The 12,664-nt window shown below is 52.9% G+C and overlaps 1 protein-coding gene across 2 annotated transcripts in view; it reads left to right on the top strand.

The window, feature by feature from the left end:
* Nucleotides 1-12,664, top strand: part of UBAC2 (UBA domain containing 2) — a 174,475-nt gene that overhangs the window by 132,743 nt on the left and 29,068 nt on the right. The window lies entirely within an intron of this gene.

The following is a 12,664-nucleotide window of genomic DNA, read 5'->3' as shown; positions in this document are numbered from 1 at the left end:
AAAGGGAGAGACTATGAAGATGAGAAAGTTTCAGGGGAATAACCAGTCAATCAAAGGCTGTGTTTTCTTAGCCTCGTCATCAGTATCAGGAAATACTGCACATGTATCTACAAAAACTGCTGTATGCAAACACTCTAATGGCACCCCTAACCCTCCTACTGATCTTGCTCTGACACTTTGCCATCCAGCACACCGAGCTCTTTATCTCTGTGTTTGTCTCCTTTACCCTCTGGGGTATGACAGAGGATACTGTTCTCTCACGCCATCTCCCTGTTTCCTTCCTGCCTTCACCGGGTGTGAGAACTAGGTCTGCAGGCCTCATGGTGGTATGGAAAAGTGAGATCAAGTGTGGCATCCCAGGTGTCCCATTGGAGATAGGGGTCCTAGAGTTTATATACCCTTATTAATGGACTAAGCCTATAGGTGAAAAAGAAAACCAAGGTTGTTCCCTACAGAGGTATTTGACCTTGAGATGACTCTGGAACATACAACAAAGACACCTATGATGTATTTAAATGTGGAGGACAGATCTCTCCCCTCAGAGCTGGAGGTGTAGATCATGGAGTTAGCTTCAGAGGGTTGACTAGGTGCTAAGTGAGTCCTTTAAGAGAATTATATCCAAGATGAACATAAGCCATGGAAGGAGCCTTGTGTGTAGCAAGAGGGGGAGCTGGATCCTACAAGGAAAGAGAAGGAAGAATGAAAAGTATGAGAATTCAGAAAGACCAGGTCCAAAAACTGAAGTCATGGTGAGTATAAATATTTTCCAGGTAGAATGGGCAGAGCTGTGAGGGAGAGAAAGAGACAGGGTTTGATTCTGAGGTTTCTGGCTTCGATAGTGGGATGGATTGATGACAGCACCATTTCTCCAATGCCAAAAGCAGATCTGGGGGAAATACATTGACTGAGGTACCTTCGGGATGCCTAGGACTCCCCATTAGATAGCTCGTGGAGCCCATGCTTGTGAGCAAACCAGAGAGGTCATATTGCTTAGCTTGGCATCCCCAGGGACATCTTCATGCTTCAAGTTTCTTAGGGAACACTGTCGGAATCCGCATCTTTTGGGGGGAGTGGTGGTGAAGGATACGGGGAGACTGATCCAAGAATTATGAAGAGGGTCTGAGCCAGCCTCATGGAGAGCCCTTCCAGACTGCACTAGATTTGGCCAAAGAGCTGACACTTGAAACCTCCACAAGTCAGTCACTGGGTACAAACTGTAGGTCTGGGGCTGACTGGCTGTCCTCTGTTGCATGCTGTCCGCAGGGGGTGTCCCTGGAGAGCTTTCTGCTGCCAACAGTCCCCCTCGGCAGGAAAGTGGAGCACTTCTGTCCTAGGGAGGCAGGGGATCCGGGCGGTGGGCCAAAGCACCCACCCCTTGTGCTGCTGGCATCTTCCTGATTGACAGAAGTTCTTGGAGCAGCTCTTGCAGGACTCCAGTGATGCTCTTGCCTCCGGAGAAACCTTCAAGAGGAAGATTAGGACACACTTCATCCCCTTCTGGGGAAGTTGCTCTCCAGGCCACCCTGGCCACCCCGTCCCTCTTCTACTTTCCATTTGACCATTGGCAGGAAGAAGTAGCAGTAGTAGTTCTGGTGAGGTGACACAGAACGTCATCCCTGTGAGGTCTCAGTCCTGCGTCACCTTGCCTCTCTCGGGCTGCGTCTGCTGCCCTTGTCCTTTTACCGTAAAAACCAGGGCATGGGCATCCCAGGAGACACCCTCATGCCACACATGTTTTTCCCTCCTACTTTTGTCCCCCTACTTGTGCCTTTTCTGGAGGATTACAGTTACTTAATCCTGCCATGAAAATGACTTCTTTCCTGGCCTGCTGCTGTCGGCATGAGAGCCCAAAATGACTGGGCAGCAGCTGTCACTTCACATGTAATGGCCTTATCTTGTCCCCAGTGGAAGCGTTACCCTCCTGGGCGGCGAGCTCTCTGAGCCCATGGAATCTAGTTTCAGGGACAGGAAGCCCAGATTCCCAAGCAGGTCACTGGTTGAGAGGGTACTTAGGGCCACTGCTCCTCCTCCGTCTTCTTCGCAGAACCCACGTGTTCTCCCTGCTGGGCACGCAGTGCCTGGATGCTGGTTGCTGATGTAGGGTTTGTGCCGCGTGCGGAACCCCAGAGCCTTGCAGAGCTCCCCCTCCAGACTGGGGAGCCGTGTGATGGGTGAGGGGGTCCGTGCCACCTGTGCGCCCCTTGTAAGTGACCTTGCGATGTGACACGACGTTAGCTGGAAGTCTGGTGGGTGGAGCGAGCTTCTGTAACCCCCAGGTGGGGGCTCTGGCTGACAGAAGAGGCAGCGGACCTAGAACCAGAGCGCGTGTCCTCTCCGGTGACGCCGCGTTGCTGCCCTCGCTAGCGTCTCTCAGGCTGCCACAGCAGAAGACCACAGCAGCAGGTCCGACCAGCAGAACATTCTTTCCTTCCTGTTGTGGGGGCCAGAAGTCCAAGATCAGCGTGCGGGCAGGGTCGGTTTTGGAGAGGACTCTCCCGGGCCTGCCGATGACCGCCTTCCCCGCTCCGGCCTCACATGGCCCCTTCCCAGAATGCGCATGTCTTGTGTCTCGTCTTGGGAGGACAGCAGTCCTCTTGGGTTCAGGTCCCACCCTATGATCTCATTTAACCTTAATTACCTCCTGAAAGGCCCTGTCCCCAGCTCTGGTCACAAGGTGGGTTAGGAACTTCAACCTGGGAATTTGGGGGTGGGCAGCTTTTGGTTCATAACACTGTCCCTTCCAGAGTGAAAAGGGCCCAGCATAGCCTGTCTTGCACTGGCTGCTGCTTCTCCTTGAGCAGGGGTGGTATGCGAGGGCTCAGCACTGGTCTCTGTTGCTGTTGCTAGCCAGTCCAGCCCGAAAGTGGGGCCATCCCTGCCGTCCTGTCCACTCCTCCTGTGCCACACGGGGTGGCTGGCGACAGGGGCTGAGTCATTCTGTCTCTTCGGCAGGAGATGTTTCTGGTAGATAAACATGCTGGTATCATGCTCAAGCGTTGTCTCAGTGTGTGCCTTCACAGATCATTCGCCTTGTGCTGGCGTAGTTCATCTCTCCACCTGGCGGCTGCTCCGTGCCCTCCATCACCACCCACCTGTGCCCCTCACTGGGCTCTGGGGTCACAGTCGGTGGGTCATTACTTTGACTCTCTGAGCAAGGCTGGTGGGTACTCCGTGGGCAGGAGAGAAGTGCAAAACATGTCCTTTCCCCAGAGACTCTGTGATCAAGCTCAGGGAGCCTCGGCGGATATACTTGAATTAGAGACCATCCGGGAACAAGGAATCATTGGCCCAAGCACCCAGAACACAAGGTAGCCGAGAAGAGCGCCATCCCTGCTACCCGCTGCCGTGTGGTTTCAGTGGGAGGACAGACAGGATTGGGTGGGCTGAGATGAGGCAGCTGATACCCAAGCCAAGGAGCAGCAGGAGTGGGGCAGGCATGGAAGTGATTAGAAGTCCTGGAAAGGAGGACCCCAAGGAGGCCCCCCGGCCGAAGCAGGGCCAGGTACGAGTGAGAGACAGGAAATCATTGTGCACCTGTAATAGAGGGTGCTTTAACCTGACGACAGATTTGGGTTTCGACACAGGAGGCTGTGAAATGTGGTTTAGCTGGTAGTAAAGGCAAGACAGTGTTCTAGAAAAATCTGTCTTATTGCAGTGTGTACTGTGGACGGGAGAAAGAGAGCAAGGAGGAGGAGACAGAAGACGATCTTTAAATCCAGCTGTGTGAGTGCCGTGGCCAAAATCAGGGCATTCTCCTCATTGAGCACCTCTCCGCTCGCTCCCTGTCGTTTCTCAAGGCTCTGTCATCCCAGCAGGTGACCCCCGGTCCCTCCCGTTCCCCCCGCTGTCAGCTCCAGCAACCAGATCTGGGTTACAGACCGGACTCCCTCTCTCCTGGGCTCCAGCCCCAAACATCCCCTGCCCACTGGACATCTCCACCCTCGCACTCCATGGGCACGTGAAGTCTTCCATTTCTTGGCTAAAATGGCTTCTCCTCACTCCCTCCCCGAATGAAAACCACCATCACCTGCGCGGAGACCCAAGCCAGAAGGTCCTGGCTTCACCTGCGGTAGAAAGCTTTCATCACCACCCACCCCCCGTCTCCCTCCCACTGCAGTAGCTCGTCAGCACTTAGCTTGCCTCTGAGTCTGGCCACAGCTCCCTCTCCTGTCTAGGCCCCACGAGTCCTCCCCTAGGGTGATCTCTTTGATGCACAAATCTGACTGTTCCACTCCACCACACTCCTTCAGAAGCCCTTCGTGGCTTTCAAGGTAGTTAACACTTAGTACCCAGAGCCCTTCCTGCGTTTTAGCCACGGGTGCTAACCCCGCTCAGCTCAGGGGTGGGTCAGAGCCCTGGTGTCTCTCGCCACGTGCCCTTGCTTCTGCCCTGTGCTCTGCCTGAGACAATCTACTCCCCACTCGCCCAGCACATGCACAGGGTCTGCTTGCCCAACTCCTGCTCATTCAGGGCTCCATTCAAACATCACCTCCTCTGGGAAGCCTGCTGCAGCCTCCCGGTCGGCTCTGATCCTCTCTCTAGCCCACCAGCCCCTGGGGTCTCGTTCATGGCCCTCACCATGATCAGGCGCCTTACTCTGACTGACTTCCCTCTCCCTGCCAGTAGTGTGTCTTGCGGTGGGTGGAGACTTTTTCCTCCGGAACACCAGTGTGTGGTGATGCTCGGCACATGCCAGAAACTCATGTGTTGGGGAAATTCATGACAAATACATGTACAATATTTACGACTCAGTGGACAGAGGCCAGCTGAGTCCAGGGGAATAGTGGGGCCTGGGAAGTGTCCAGATACCCTCTGTGAGAGGACACGTGGGAACAGACCATTAAAGACCCCCTGGAGCCCACGTTTCCAGAGGAGGAAGGAGGCGGTGCCAGGGAGGGAAGCAGAAACCCGGGGAGCTCCGAGCTCCACAGCCGGGGAGAACAGAATGTTTGAGGGGGAGTAGGAGGGTGCGTGTTCGGACTCCGGTGCCGGCGCCCCCAAGTGAGAGTGAAGCGGAGATGGTAGGGAGGGGAAGATGCTACGCTCAGCAAGAACCGGTTCGCGTTTGGGGAGTGCCGCTCGGAGAGGCCGTCCGCGGACTGGAAGCTTAGGGACCTTCGTAGCTTCCAGTGAGGCCATTCGGCCTCATTCCGGGGCCACCTGTGGTCTTTCAAGTTAGTTGTGATGTTGTACGACTGCAGACGTTCTTAGAACGCTCCCCAGTGTGTACACCTTCCACGGCTTAAAGGATGGGCAGTGCCGGGACGACTCTGTCCCCATGCCTCCCCTAGAGCTTGAGGCCAGAGCACCAGTAGGGTCGGAGTGTCGTGTCCTTATTTAAGTTCATGAGGCCCAGCGATGTGATCTTTCTGGACCTGCTCATGGTACGTACTGCCGACAGGCCCCTGAACAGTTGTCTCGAGGACTCGTAGTGATGGTCACTGCGTAGGGCCACGGGTAGGGCCCCAGTCCTTCCTTCTGGTTCTCCTCGCCATCCACACCCGAGGTCCTCCCACTCCTCTGTGCATCCTGGGGCAGAGTGTCGGGCCATGGCTGCTGTCCTCTCCCTGGCAGCCACTGGCTGCGCGGCTGGGCCCTGCTCAGAGTCACTGTGGTACTTGGCAGCTGCGGGTCATTTTTCCACTTTGGCTGTTACATAACCTCTCACAGGTCTGTGCTGCTCTTCGAGGGGCAGGTGAGCTCTTGCAAGCCAGGAGCTATGCATTTTGCTTGTTTTTGTCTCTCTTGGTCCTGCTGGAGTGTGTAGCGCTGGGCGCGTGAAGGACACTGCTCGGGCCCTCAAGAGATCAGCACCTGCTCGGGGAGGACTCACGGGCAGGGCAGGCTCCGGGCCCGGCTGGAGCTTATGTGCAGCAGAACCAGAGTCCCGGTCCCCCTCCGGGCCTAAGAGCAACCTTGGATACGCCAGCATTCAGGTAGGTGTTTCAGGCCCAGGGAACCCAGGGAGAAGAAGCAGAGGGCCTCGACACAGCTGTGGGAGCGACCAGTAACTGCCTTCGCCGGGGTGCAGGTTTCCCGAAGGAAGAGGCCGGGGAGAGCGCAGAGGCCCAGACAGAGCAGCTCTTAGGCTGCAGGAAGAGTTGTTTTTCCTTTTGTTCTGCAAGAAGTCATGAGTCACTGAGGTCTTTCGAGGAGGGGAGCAGGTTAGGTTTGTTTTTCAGAAGGATTATTTTAGCCATCACTGAGTGATGAGTGGAAAAGGTGACCCGGGGTAAGAAGGCCAGTGGGGAGGTGACGAGGGCTGCGTGTTCTCAGGGTGTGTGGCGAGGCGGGGCACCTGACGGAGTGAGAGCTAAGGGCCACAGTCAGGCCTCACAGGGCGTCTGCGTGGTCGCACACCCGGGGCAGCCCTGAAACCCCCACAGGCGTGAGCATTTGAACGTTGACTTGCTGCACGTCTCCACGGCTTCTCGGCTCGTAGGGCCCTCTCTGCCGGTCGTGAGGGAAGACCTTGCCCCGGCGCTTCACTGTAGAAAAACAGCAGAATGGAAGTGAAGGAGCAAGGAATTTGCAGTGAAGGGATCAACTCTGTGTTGACCGTGAGATTGGTACACAGTCTACCTAAGCATTGTCATGAGGATAAAAGAATTTACACGGAATTACTTTATATTCCAGAAAGATCTATAAATATTGTTATGATCTCACTGGATGTCTGTTTTCTGGCCCTCAGGGTGTTTGAGAAGAGTTCTGATTTAGGAGCTAACCTGATAGTCACTCCTCTTAAAAACTTGTAACCCCTAGAACAAGGGTCAGTAGGCTGTGGCCGCAAAGCTAAGACTGGGTTGCGCGTTGTCCGTGGTTCTCTGAGTACCTGCAGAGGATCTTCAGTTTTGCCTCTTGGTCTCCAAAGCCTAAAACACTCACTACCTGATCTTTGGTAAAAAAGAACTTTGCCGGCCTGTTGCTCTAGAAGATTCTGTAGCCAGCAGCTTTCCAAGCGAGTTTTACCAAGAAGTCTTAATTCTCTCTGGGTTCTGATCATCTGTTAGTTGTGTGCCCGCCATTTTCTCTGTTGTTTCATCTTCAACACCACGATGAAAACTTGGTGTTTGAACTTTCCAGAAGGTGCTTCTGTAAGAATCTCCATTTCCCTTGGAAGCAGAGGTCCGGTGAAGCCCTCTGTGGGTGCACCGTGCGTGGGGTGAGCCAAGTGGGGGGTTTTGTCTCGAAAGCGATGGAGTCTGTTGGTGCTGATTTCTTCATTGCCTCTTCACTTTTTTGGGCTTCCCAGTGTTTCCTAGATGACAGTCAGCTCTGTGTTCAGTAGTAAGCGGTCTGTTCGACCCACAAGGAAAGAAGATGTTGCTGCCTACGTCCGCTCACTGTTACTTACAGATGCAGTTCAGTTATTTTTGCAGTGTTCAGTTGAACTGAGCGGGCTGGATCCTCTCACGCTCTCTTAGTTACATTTTGTGGCTGTGAAAATTGTTTCTCTTATCCACCCCGGCGACCGTTGTTAGGTAACACCTAACATATACATTATTATGAGTCATATCTGCCCTGCAAATCATGAGTGTTCTATCATTAATCAAGTATTCTAAAAATTTAATAAAATACTTTTCGTGTATTTAAAATGCTCACAGGGGAGCGCCTGGGTGGCTCAGTGGGTTAAGCCTCTGCCTTCGGCTCAGGTCATGATCTCAGGATCCTCGGATCGAGTCCCACACCGGGCTTTCTGCTCAGTAGGGAGCCTGCTTCCTCCTCTCTCTCTGCCTGCCTCTCAGCCTACTTGTCTTCTCTGTCAAATAAATAGATAAAATCTTTAAAAAAGAAAAACTGCTCACAGGTTTCAATGTGTGTGGTAAGTGTACAACTCAGTGATTTTTTAATATATGGACAGAGTTATGTAACCATCAGCACGCTCAATTTATTACCCCAAAAAGAAACGATGCCCAGTGGCACTCACTGCTCAGTCTCCCCAGACCTCTAGCCCTAGGCAATCACTAATGTGTTCTTTCTCGATTTGCCTGCTCTGCCTGCTCGGTGCTGTCCCACCGAGTGACTTTCTGGCATTGCCCCTTCCCGTGGCTAGGCCTCTGATGGGCTTCTTAGTCACCTCTTGGCCTCACCAGCACTACAACTTCCACTAACAGTTACTTCCCACAAGGTGGATTTAGGGTCCCGCCAGGCTCTGGGGAGCAGCACAGTGAACAAGACAGCACAGCAGGAGCCGTGCTCTCCCCGAGCTGAGAGGAGAACAGGACAATTAGAGCAGAATGTCAGGCGCGCTCTTCCAGGAGAGGCGCCCGGCCTGTCCACTGGGGACTAAGGAGTACTTTGTGCAGGAAGTGCATTCTGAGGGGGGCCCTGCAAGCGGTATCCCTGTACCTTCACGTGTGTGCGTGTGTGTGCACGCGTGTGCGTGTGTGTGTGTGTGTAGCAAAGTGGTCCACCTTGAATGCAGAGGGGCTGGTGCTCAGCCTGGACGAGCCCGGGCAGCCTTGATGGCACGTGGCACGTGGCACGCGGCACGCGTCTCAGCACTTTTCCTTTTTAGTTTTGCTCTTTCACTTTTTGGCGCAATTTGATTTAAAAATCATTCTCGCCAAGTTGCTGTGCTGCCTTGTCAACAAAGCAATCTCTAACCAGTTAGCGCTGGTTCTTTTATGACTTTTTTCTTTTATGAGTGTGAAGAGTATAGTCTCAGGTACGGAATAAGTTACTAGTGCTTAGTTGATAAAAATCTGCAAATTAAATGAAAATTAGGTGCAAGAGCTCTATTTTCAAGTGAAATTAAAGCCAAGCTGTTTATCTCAATCTGTACCTCCTTGCAGAAGCTCTTACGGTTTTGGTGCTTTGCTAGTTGATCATACTGACCTTTTTGACAAAAATTCAGAAGAGAAAGATAGGATCAATCTAAATTCTAATCCATCTCCAAGACTGACTCATTAAGTGACCTCGAGAAAATCATTTCTATTTTCCATTCTGCTTTGGTGCCTTCATGAGAAAGAAGAGTGTGGGACAGTCTCATGAGGGCACAGTCAGTATTTTGGAGAGATAGAAGTTATAAGCAGTCTTAGTCCTTTTCATAACTTATCACTTACTAATCACTTTTTTTTTTTTAAAGATTTTATTTATTTATTTGACAGACAGAGATCACAAGTAAGTGGAGAGGCAGACAGAGAGAGAGGAGGAACCAGGCTCCACGCTGAGCAGAGAGCCCTATGTGGGGCTCAATCCCAAGATCCTGGGACCATGACCAGAGCCGAAGGCAAAGGCTTAACCCACTGAGCCACCCAGGCGCCACTACTAATCACTTTTTAAAACCACAAATGAATTTAGAGATGTGCCCCTAAAATAGACCTAATGCTAAACAGGGGTATTTTAGAAAAATCATCCTGATAATCATTTTACAAATTTTTCCTGCCCCCCTAAAAAGCCATTCCTGTGGGTTTTCAAAACCAGAAAATGATTCTAGCTCAGGAAGGATCATTGGAGTACTCAGGAGTTTCTTAGGAAAAATCCTTCTGATCATCTTGTGAAGGCTTGAATTTCATGGAACCCACCGGGCTCAGACCCTGCAGCCTGGTGCTGTGGTTGACAGATGTGGTTTCGTGAATAACGCAGAGGGAGCCCTGGAATTTCCAGAGCGGTGAGTAATGACTCTTGTCCGAGATGATAATACAGATTAGTGATACTGTGATTTTTTAAAAGACCGTACTTTTTAAAGTGATAGAGACCGATGCATGCAGCTGAGCCTGGATTCCAGGGTGGGGGTTGGGGAGGCAGTGCGAGAGGCAGGCACAGTTCGTGGCTCTGTAATTGGGCTTGGGGCTGAGAGTGGCCACTGCACGGCCTTCCCTTGTCTGCATCTGCCTTCCCCACTGGGAGACCATCCACTCTGCAGTTCCAGGAGGCCTGCTTGCCCGAGACACTCACAGAGCTCCCTGCCCAGTGCAGCGGCACCGAGGAGCAGTCAGGACAGGATGAAGTGGAGATCCCCTAGCATGCCTCCCGCGGCGACTCTGGCAGGTGGCTGCTGGGCTCATTTTGAGAGAGAACTGCTTGGGTCAAGATACTCTTCAGTGTATCAACTAGGACGAGGCAGCTGACAGCCGGTGTTTCGGGGTCATCTAGCCCAGCTTCGCGCTGACACCTGGGAAGCCTGGGCTCGCTGTCCATGTGCTCTGACGTCAGCAGCTTGACCGAGGTCTCCAGAAGTTCAGCAGAGAGAGAGAGAGCACAGTAAGGATAGATTGTCAAAAGGAAACCAATTACAGGTCCAAAACAAGAGCTGGGTCCCGTGCAAACAGTGAGGACAGACGGAGGGAACAGGGGAAGGATTTTAGGGACAGGCACACTTTGGGCGGACACAGTGAGTGGAAGGAACATGCACGGGAGAGGAAGAAATAACAGAATGGGTCTGGTAACGGGACAATAAATTCTCCATGGGGCCAGGGGCGTCGTGAAAGGACTTACGAGGAAGTTTCACCTGATATATGGATCGGAGAGGGGCAGTGTTGGTGGCAGTGATGTCACTCGCCCACAGGGCTGCACATATTGGACAGGGACGGCGTTGGTGGCACCGATGTCACTTACCCACAAGGCTCTGCATACTGGATAGGGACGCGTTGGTGGCACTGATGTCACTCACCTGCAGGGCTGTGCGTATTGAATGGGGATGGTGTTGGTGGCAGCAGTGTCACTTGCCTGCTGGGCTGTGCATATTGGACAGGGACGATATTGGTGGCACTGATGTCCCTCGCTCGCATAGGTGTGCATATTGAACAGGGATGATGTTGGTGGCACCAAAGTCACTCACTTCCAGGGCTTCACGTATTGGACAGGGGCGGCATCGGTGGCAGTGACGTCACTCACCCACAGGGCTTCACGTATTGGACAGGGGCGGCATCGGTGGCAGTGACGTCACTCACCCACAGGGCTTCACGTATTGGACAGGGACAGCATCGGTGGCAGTGACATCACTCACCCACAGGGCTGCGCATATTGGACAGGGGCGGCATTGGTGGCAGTGATGTCACTCGCCTGCAAGGCTGCACGTATTGGATAGGGATGGTGTTGGTGGCACTGATGTCATCCAAGAGGATGTTGGCTTAATCTCAGAGTAGAACAACAAGGATTTAGAAAGTGGCACACCCCCTTTGGAGGGAAGCTCAGTGTACTTGAGACTTGGCTGGGTTTGACGTACAAAGGAGAGACTGAGTCCAGGAGTCACCAGGCTCTCTGGATGCCAACCAGACATCCGAAGGGAAGGGCGCGCCCACCCAAGCACACTCAGCTGCCTGAAGGACAGTAAGGGAGCGAGATGTGATCACTGAAGACCTGAAAATGTTGGCCTCCCTGTGGGGGGAGAGGGGAAATCTTGAGTAATACCCAATCTCATTTTTTATTTTTATTTTTAGAGAGGGAGGAGGGAGAGGGAGACAGAATCCTAAGCAGGCTCCACACCCACCACGAACCCTGATGCGGAGCTCGATCTTACAACCCCAAGATCATGACCTGAGCCCAAATCAAGGGTCCGATGCTAAACTAAGCCAGCAGGCCCCCCCAATCTCATTTTTAATGATGAGTTTCTCTTCTTCTATCAAAACGCTTATGGTAACAAGCACCAGAACTAATTTTAATGTTGGCTTTTAATAATTTTTGTGGAGAGCTCAAGTTAAGGAGGCAAAAAATGGCCAGAACTTCAGCAGGCCAAGAAGGGGGAAAACGAAAGATAGAATGCAGAAGTCAGTCATATCCATACCGAAAGTGCTTTTATTCCTGTTTTCAAGGAAGGTGCGCTGAGGTCCTTAGCCTGTGCCGTCCCTACCATAACTTGGGTACGTGGTCACGAGTAAATAAAAGTAAGGAAGAAAGCTTTCAAACAAGAGATAGGTGTCCTCTTCCTCCACCAAATGTCCCCAGCCCGAGGCTGGGTCTGGGGACACGTGTTGTCTCCCTCACACCACCCCTCACCACCAGCTCCTCCTCACAGAAGAGACGGAGGGTTCCCCTGCTCTACCAGAAGCCAAACCACCCCACCCCAGAAAGCTGGGGACATCTTTGATGCTGACTTCCCCATTCAGAGAGAGGGGTCGGTCAGCCGGCCTTTGCAAAACAGTGACAGACACAAATGCTCTGTGTGGCTCAGCACGCACTCCCAGTACCACACTTCGTCCTCGCGCCCCGAAGGGCAGGCAGCAGAGCCTGTCACCAGGGCAAACGGCGAAGCTGAGGCTGAGCCCTGCTGCTCTTCCAGAGTTTCTTTCCCCTGCCGCGCTATGGCTCCCCAGCAGGAATTTACCAGGGACCGTGCTTTGTTGCCTCAAAAGAAGAATCCATCTCTTAACATTTGCAGCTAAAGCACAAACTAACTTGTTAGAATTGTATCCATGTCTCAGGAGAAGTAAGAGAGGTGTGGTAGGAGCCTGGGGCCTCCCGAGAGAAATGTCATCACATGGAACACATGAGACTCAGGGAGCACGCCCGTTAGCTCGCACCCCAGTCACGGTGCTCCTTGCCACAGTAGCCCAGCCGCTGGGCTGTGTCCTAGGCTGTCACAAAGCCTCCTGACGGTAGCCTCTTCAGGTCCCTCTGTGCCCCTCCCCTCAGTGACACCCCAGCTCAGTCCGTAGGCAGCACCCCTGGACCTGGCCCTGCCAGCCCGAGACTGGAATGGAGCGAGGCCGTGGCCTCCGGA

This window comes from Mustela lutreola, chromosome 13 (assembly GCF_030435805.1).
Source record: "Mustela lutreola isolate mMusLut2 chromosome 13, mMusLut2.pri, whole genome shotgun sequence".
NCBI classification, from domain to species: Eukaryota; Metazoa; Chordata; class Mammalia; order Carnivora; family Mustelidae; genus Mustela; species Mustela lutreola.
This window is presented reverse-complemented; position numbering and strand designations above follow the sequence as displayed.